This window comes from Eptesicus fuscus, chromosome 4 (assembly GCF_027574615.1).
Source record: "Eptesicus fuscus isolate TK198812 chromosome 4, DD_ASM_mEF_20220401, whole genome shotgun sequence".
Lineage (NCBI taxonomy): Eukaryota > Metazoa > Chordata > Mammalia > Chiroptera > Vespertilionidae > Eptesicus > Eptesicus fuscus.
In genome coordinates, this window is record NC_072476.1 from 53,040,921 (window position 1) to 53,048,164 (window position 7,244).

General features: G+C 38.4%; 1 non-coding gene across 1 annotated transcript; it reads right to left on the bottom strand.

The window, feature by feature from the left end:
• Positions 1-5,123: 5,123 nt before the first annotated feature.
• On the bottom strand, positions 5,124-5,198 carry MIR9238 (microRNA mir-9238). The gene is given in 1 exon segment (NR_128938.2): positions 5,124-5,198. It is a non-coding gene; the product is annotated as a microRNA mir-9238 (primary transcript).
• Between the last annotated feature and the right edge of the window lie 2,046 nt (positions 5,199-7,244).

Genomic DNA, 7,244 nt, shown 5'->3' on the forward strand with positions numbered 1-7,244 from the left:
CTGAATGAAATTATTGGGGCGAGTCAGAATTTGCATTCATTATTTCAGAAGTGCCATTAAGATGCATACTGTTTATTACATAGCACCTTAATGTTTCTTCAAAAAATTTTATGAATATTCACATTAAGTGGGCTAAACAAGACACTAAATAGACTTGTATTGGTTCAGGTCAGGATTTACAGCACAATATGGTATAAAAGAGCTTTCCTTTTTAAAGCTCTATAAATTTTAGAATTGTAGATAAGAATTTCTACAAATTAAAACAAAAGCCAAGCATTATTAGCTGAAATTACTCTAACTTATTCTACTCTAATTTTCTATTTATTTAGTTTTATTTTATTTTGTATGCAGCACTCTACAGGCTCTCCTTTTAACTATATTCTGTGTAAGACAAAGAGAAGTAGAAGTCAATAATTTCATTTAAAAAATTATACCAACAAATGTAAATTTGGGGTTTGTCTAAAAATTGTGACTTTATATAATTCAGAGTCTAAGTTGTGTCAATCCTATGACTTTACAGATCTTTCTCTCATATATAGATTCCCAAGAGCACTGTACTAATTTATATTTGTTCAGGTTTCAAATTTTCTTATAAGCCCTCATAAAAAATTATAAAAGCCCAGCCAGAATGGCTCACTAGTTGAGGGTTGACCGATGAACCAGGAGGTCACAGTTCGATTTACAGTCAGGGCACCTGCCCTGGTTGTAACCTTGATCCTCACTGGGGGGCATGCAGGAAGGCAGTCGATCTATGATTCTCTCTCATCATTGATGTTTCTATCTCTCATTCCCTCTCCCTTCCTCTCTGAAATCAATAACAAATATATTTTAAACTGTTATAAAATTCTTAATAAGATGAATTATGTTAATTTTTATCACAATAGGCCCCTAAGAATGTTGGGCATATTGTGATCCTTTTGCACAATAACTATCTGCAATTTAAAAGTCTTTTGCCTTTTTGATTGCTTCAGATAAATTTGAAACTATATAGGCAACCATATTTAAAGAATTTATTTTACAATGCTAGCAAAAGATAAACTTTAAAATTTATACTGTCCCCTTAATTTGAGTAGCTTGGAATAACTAAAAAGCAAAAGCAAATTTAAAGATGAACAATTGTCTTCTCCAAAAATTATCTGAATCATATCTCATTTCTTTGAACTGTGGCCAAAGAATCAGATCTCTTTCTTCCAAATACCTTTCTAAATATGAATAAAAACTTTGAAATCAAAATTAGCCATAAAATCATGGGCTACTGCTAATTTACTTGTAAGGAAAAGGTAAGGACATTTTGCTTAGCTAATAGGAGGGGATTTTCATAAAATCCCCAACTTTCTGGTTAATCATCAGACTCTTGAACATAAATCATATCCACATGCTGCCAAATAATACAAAGAAAAATTCTCCTCCAAGGAGGAAATAGAACAAGGGAAAGAGGAAATATACCATTTCAGTGGGCTAAACCACATAATGTTGGTATTTTGTGTCACTGGATGATGCCGGTTCCTTAATATGACATATCATACATCAACATTACAAGCTGGAAAGAGAGAATAATAGTAGCAAAATCATTTGATGCCATATTGAGCTACTGAATAGCTTTGGACTTCATTTTTGACAGCTTATAGCTAAAGACATATTTTTTATCCCCCCTCTCCCCAATTTAGTTTATCTTAACAAATTTGTAATTCAAAATAGTCACTAAGATATCAAAGAGGTACTAACATTTCTAACATCATCAATGTTTCAAAGTGAAACCTACAAAGAAATCATTTTCTTTAATATCCAAGACAATTCATTAAAATAATTTTGTTTAAAATTGGCAAAGGAGAAAGAAAAATCTCAACATCCATCTATTATAGGGACCTAAAATGTGGCAGTATATATTGAAAAGACATCACATAAATGTTTTTTAAGATATCTGACTCAATTCTGCCAATAAAACCTGCATTATTTAAATATGCAAAAAACTGAGTTACAAATACATTTCATGGGTTCAGTTTGTTATTTAAACAAGACTCTAGGTAAATAGTAATAGACATCTCAAATATTTACCATAGACTATCCTATATAATAAAAGGCTAATATGCAAATTTTCCCCTCAACTGGGAGTTCGACCAGGAGTTCAACCAGGAGTTCGACCAGGGGGTGGGGCCAGCTGGCCAACCGCCCACAGTCCCTTCCCCCAGCCAGCCCCACCCCTGATAACCCCCCCCCAACCCTGATTGAGGGTGGGCTGGCCGGCCAACCTCCCACATCCCCTCCCCCTGGCCAGCCCGGCCCGATTGGGGCAGGCTGGCCTGACCCCTCCCGTGCACGAATTCATGCACCGGGACACTAGTAGGAACTATAAATGTGGTTTCTCTAAAGAATAAACCTTTGTATTCTGCAAGGATCAGTTTAAGTATTTTTAAATGGTGTACTGTCAGAGCTTAGTTTAATTAATATGAAAAATATATTTGTATATCATCTAAAAGTCTTTAAAAGATCTGTGGGATGGTTTTCATAATTGGTATTAAATTTCTTGTAAATAAGAAAGCAACGGCACGGAAATTACAGAAAGAGTCATCAAGTTACATGTTCATAAATAATGCTGTTCCACTTGAGAAATAAGCTTCCCACAGCATTGATTCTATCTCAGCACAAATAACTCATCGCGAAATACCACACACTTGCCAGGCCTGTTTGCACAGCCTTTGGAAATAGAGTGCTTAATAACTAGACTCATTAATACTAATGGCAAATCAGTGAGATTAAATATTTCTATAAATCATTTTATTAATAAAACAGAGGGCCCATTATAGAACTATTGAACTGTTAAGCTGCAATATTTCAGAATCAGCATTTTATAAACCTTTCAATAAGCACAGGTGACAACATCCAATAAAGGCACAGCACGCCAATGTCACTAGATAGAAAAATGTGCACTGCCCAAGCAAATCATGAAAAATGCAGTTTTTTTCTAAAGTATTATAATGTAGAGTAGCAAAACATATAAATTAAATGGATATTATATTTTTAAAATCTCCTCGCATTCACTCTTATTTAGCTTTCAAGAGCCCTCTGAAGAATGGATGCTATAGTATTCACTAAGGAATGCTATGATATTCACTAACACGCTCTATCATTTTACTATAACCCGTAGATGGATCATGGGCAACATGAATGACATTTGAGCGGTTGAGACTAAAGGACTAAATACTTAACACAAAAAGAATAATGATAGCTTACTATAGCTCTCAGTAAGAATGTTCAATAGATACAAGAGCTGAAAAATGAGATTAGAGAAAATGCATTTCAAAGAGTGGGGAAAGGCCAAATGCAGGGATGACCATAGACATAAAAGTATGGAGTGTTTGGAGTTTTGCATATATGAAAACTTACATAGCTTTTATTTTATTTTTGCCAGCCAAGTACATGTGTTAAAATATATATATATATAGTGTCCAACTGCAACTGGATATTTTGATTAAAAGTGGAAACTATTCAGTTGGCAGAATTAAATTTATTTTTCAATGCTTCTAACTTTCCAGGAAGAGCACATTAGCTTAGGGGAGGTGGGGAGCTAAAGTGTAAGAAAAACAGCAGAACTCCAGCCAGAGGATTGAGGCAAAAAAGAGCCCAGGATTCAGAGAAGCTGGATAAATATTGAAATTCAAATCCCTTGTTTACTATAATGTTTTCTGTGTTGGGAAAACAAGTCCATGAAGCTTAGGTTCTGTGTATCAGAGAGAGGAATGCGGGTGACTTTTTGCCAGGCTATTGTTTGTAGTAGCATTTGGGGATTGAGCTTTCCAAGCTTTCTAATTAGAAAGTGCATGGTGAGCCATATGTTAACCAATGCAACACTGGTTTGAAATAGAAAAAGCAAAACCGAGAAGTTAAAAAAATGTGTCTTTTTATATTATAAAAATATATATTATATATATCAAATGAGATTTCCACAGTTCTTTTGACTCTAGTCCCACAAAAAGGTGGGGGTTTATTTTTGCCCTGCCTCTTGAATTGGGGGTCGATTGAAATTGCTTTGACCAACGTGGCAGAAGGGACATGATGTCATATCCTGGTTGAAAAATTCAGAGGACTGACAGATTTTACTTTGATGAGTGAGATCCTTGAGCCACACACTGAAAGAAGCCCAAATATCCCAAGGTTTCCATGTTCTATGAAGACTAATCCATTGAAGGAGCCTTAGAGCATGATTTACTTTGTAGAAAATAAAAGAAAAAGACCAAAGAGTATGAAGGAGTAAGACTTGGAAGTAGAGTCCTTAGTACCAGACACCCCAAAGGAGCTGCATCCATCAGAGACTTAAATACCCAGCCTAATTCTTCCCAAAATTCTGACCCAAAGTCATTGGCAAAATGAAATGATTTTTTTAAGCCATGTGCCTTCAGGGTAGTTTGTTACACAGCAATAAATAACCAAACATGACATTAGCATGAGAATCCTCAGATTTCCACAAATTTAAACTTATAAAAAACAAACAAAAAACAACGTAGCCCTCACTGGTTTGGCTCAGAGAAGGGTCCAAGTTCGGTTTCCGGTCAGGGGTCAGGGCACATGCCTGGATTGCGGGCTTGATCCTCAGTAGGGGGTGTGCAGGAGGCAGCTGATCAACGATTCTCATCATTGATGTTTCTATCTCTCTCTTTCCCTTCCTCTATGAAATCAATAAACCAAAAAAAAAAAAAAAAAGTAAAACAATAAATTTAAAAAAAAGAAAAGAAAACCAATGTAGGGCTTTTGGTCAAGATGCTGAATAGGTAAACATGGCACTACTATCCTCTCAGAACCACTTCAAGATTACAACTAAACTACAAATCAACCCTCATTCAGAACCACCTGGAATCCAGCTGGACAGAAGTCGCATAACTAAAGATATGCAGATGAAGCCACCTCAAGACTGGTAGGAGGGGCAGAGACACAGAATGGGCTGACCCCATACCCTTGTGAAAAAGTCTGGAGAAATACATCAGCTGCTGAGGACGCCCTGAGAAGTGAGGGGTCTCAGCCACACGCCAAGCTTTCCAGCCCAGGCTTCAACTGCCGGGAAGAGAAGACCCCATATTCTGCCTGTAAAAACCAGTGAGGATTGTGGAGGGCTGCAGGAGCCCCAAGCATTTCTCTTAAAGTGCCCACACATGGACTTAGCCAGATTCATTCACTCTGAGCTCCAGTGCTGGCACAGCAGCTGGAAAGGCACCAGGACATACGGAAAGGAGCAGAATGTCTGGCTTTGGGGCAACAGTTTGAGGGGCAGCTTTCTCCAAGAAAGAAGTGCTGGCAGAAGCCACTGAGCCCTTCCCCTGCAGGAGTCAGTGGGTGTCATATCTTAGTCTCCATCAACCTGGCAAACACTGTTCACCCTGACCCACCCAACTTCTGTGCCCACCCAAGCTGCTCCCAGTGGCTTTTCCATACAAACAACCTATCTCGGCTCATGCTGGGGACATTCCTACAATCTCGCAAAGGTGCAAAAACCCAAAACTAGCAGAATCTGGCCTCAGCATGCCCTGTCCTTCTTGCTAAGTGGACGCAGGCTGGCACTAGCAGCAGCCAGCTTGGGTTCTTCCCTAGGCCTCTCCCAGACTCCTCCAAGCCCAGCACAGGTAGCACCCATCTGCAGACCACTCTGTAGCTCATACCAGTTAGCCATGGGAAGGACCCAGGTGGCCGCTGAACTTGGCCTGCACTTGTCAGGAGCCAGCACACCAAGTGGACAGCTTCAGACCATGCCAGAGCACCACCAAACCACCTCCATGAGCAAAACACTTAGAAGGTGGACTCTGAGCACCAGAGTCCTGCTGAAATGAGTTCCGCTCTGTGGGGTAGGCCACTGCACAGCAGCTCCTCTGCTACAATTGCAGCTTGTGCTTGCAGCCAATTGACTGTGGGTAAATCACTCCCATTGAGGTGCCAACAGAAATCAAAACTAAACTACAACAGGAAGGTGCACACAGCCCACCCAGGGGCCACACCAGGAGTACGCGGCTTGGGTGACCCGGGAGGCTGTGCCACTGAGCTCCACAGGACACTGATGACATAAGGCCTCTAGTCCTTATTTCTTATTTAACAGACTAGAAGCGGCTGTGTAGTACAATTTCACGATAGTCACAAAAAATTCATGATGAAAAAATTGTGTGGTCTTCTTTGAGTTCTGTTGGGCAAGATGGGCAACGAAATGCTCCAAGTTTTTACTTGCTAGTTGAGCAACGTAAACTAGCTTTCTAAAAACAATCCAATATTTTGATTCTGACTATTGTCCTTTTACATATCAGTCTTTAAGGAAATGTAGCAAGAAAATATGTCAAGTCTAATAGCAAGCTGATATTAGAACTGATCTTCTTCTTGGCTACAAAAAGCCAATTTAAGTAGAAAATAAATCACAAGAAAACAAAATACATTTCTTTAACCTATGTTTAGTCACATATTACTTATAATAGAAAACAATAAAAAAGAAAAACTCCATAAAATAGAGTAAAAATTCTGAAGGATCAGAAGGCTTTTTCAAATTCAGGATCTAGAAAAAGTAAAGTATGAAAACTCATATAAAACCCAGTTGTTAAAAGCACAGGGGTGGAACTTGCCAATGTGGAGGCAAAGGAAATTATTCCTTTGAATTTTAATGTATATATTCATGGGAACAGATGAAAACAAGTATTTTCCAATAAGGCTCTTTTCTCAGGGGAATTATGTGAAAGGAAGGTTTGGGCTTCTGGCATTCAAATGACAAGTGAAATTGAGAAGATAGTAGTTTCAACTTATAAAATGTGCCTTTAAACTTTCAGTATGAAACCATTAAAATGCATGATGTCATTTAAGAGGAAGAGACTAGTCAACTGCAACTGAGTTCTGCTATCACATTCCAGATGCCACATCAGCTGCCACCGGCTTTGATTCCTTTCTGGATCTGGTTAGTTGTGTATGAGACAGTTTTTGTCCTAAAGTCCAGTTCTGCTGACCCACATCTTCTATTCTCTCCTTGGCCCCCTGTCCTCATCCTTCCTTTCTAGTGACTTCAATGTCCATTAAAATTCTCATCCCAGTGCCAACCATACATATAAGTCAACACAAAAAGAGCAGGTGAACCACTCTGTATGGTTAAATATTCATGAACTGAAATGCTGAGGAAAGGGGTAGCATGATTAATTGAACAGTCTTGTTAGTATGATATTGAAAATACTTAAATAGCACTTTCCATGTGTCAGATGGAACTGTAAGGGTTTACATTTATTAACTCA